Source organism: Tupaia chinensis, unplaced genomic scaffold (assembly GCF_000334495.1).
Source record: "Tupaia chinensis unplaced genomic scaffold, TupChi_1.0 Scaffold143624_1, whole genome shotgun sequence".
Lineage (NCBI taxonomy): Eukaryota > Metazoa > Chordata > Mammalia > Scandentia > Tupaiidae > Tupaia > Tupaia belangeri.
The window spans coordinates 479,223-480,616 of NW_006203472.1; the positions used below are offsets into that span (position 1 = coordinate 479,223).

The 1,394-nt window shown below is 63.4% G+C and overlaps 1 protein-coding gene across 5 annotated transcripts in view; it reads right to left on the bottom strand.

Annotated features, from left to right (window-relative positions):
- TSPAN4 (tetraspanin 4) overlaps window positions 1-1,394 on the bottom strand; it is a 24,212-nt gene that overhangs the window by 18,620 nt on the left and 4,198 nt on the right. The window lies entirely within an intron of this gene.

Here is a 1,394-nt window from a genome sequence, read left to right on the forward strand (position 1 = left end):
GCTGGGCCGCGGGGAGGGGAGGCAGGGGGGTGCTCCCCCGGCCGGTGGCATCCCGAGCCCCATCCCCTGTGCCCGAGGGTGGCCGAGGCCCGAAGGGGAACTGGGGTGCAGGGCTCCTGTGAGCACTCTTAGGGCAGGCCAGGGCAGATGGGGACAGTCTAGGTGCCTGCACTGGTTTTCCAGTGTCCCCCCGGCCCCTGCTACCACCTCCCACTTACCAGACCCACACACATCACCCACGCGGGCAGACACGGCTGGTCTGATGTGGAATCAGAACAGCAGCCACGGCAGCTTCACCAGGTCTGAGTGAAGACCGGGCCGCTTCTGTCGCCAAGGCCAGTGGTGCCCTTGCTGGTCAGGCACAGCGTGCTTGAGCTTGGCCAGGGAGGGTCACCCTCAACACCCTGGCCCAGGTGCCAACCGAGTGCTCCAGATGTAGGGGCTGACTCTGCACCCTGGGACCCCGCCCCAGAGGAATGCCCTTCCTCCACTAGGTGGGCCTCAAGGAGGCGCTCAGGAGAGGGCGTGTGTCCCAGCATCAGAGAGGCAGCCAGCCAGCAAGGCCCCAGGGCTGGGCGTGGGTGTGACCAGGAGGCTGCCCAGGGCATCGCCACACTGCCAGCCAGGCCGTGACACCCCTGGGCTCGGTGGGCAGGCCTCCCGGTGAGGAGGTCGGCACGGCCCAGACGGCAGGGCACGGCCAGACAGCTGGACGGCACCCTCCCTCCTCCGCACAGTCCACAGCAAGGGACGCCCCTAGAGAGGGCGAATGAGGAGCCCCACCCTGGGCAGAAGGCAGCCAGGCCCGCAAGGGGAGCACAGTGGCTCTAGGGACCAGAACACTGACTGGCGGCCCAAGCAAGGACCTTTCCTTTTTGTTCTTGTTCTGGTTTCAGATTTTTGCCATAGGGCATGTGCGTGCTGGATAGACAGACAGACGGAGAGGGAGCTCTCACTTTCCCTCTGGGGGTGGCCAAGCTGCAGTCCCTTCTCCACCCTCCCCTCAGGATGCACACATGCACAGGCACCCGGCGTGTTTTTCAACCCACCAGGTCTGGGAGTTGGCCATGTGGGGTCCTGCCCCTTAGCCACCATGCCACTGGCCCCCTGGGCATTTCTAATAGCAGGTGAGTTTCCCAACTTGCTCATCAGGCCTTCTGAAACACCCTCGCAGAACTGCAGGCATGCGCACGTGGAGGCATGCACACGCAGAGAACATGTATGTTCAGAGCGTGTACTCATACAGACACAGGGACATGCAGGCATGCGCACGTGGAGGTGTGCACACGCAGAGAACATGCATGTTCAGAGTGTGCACTCATACAGACACAGGGACATGCAGGCATGCGCACGTGGAGGCATGCACACGCAGAGAACATGCATGTTCTGAGTGT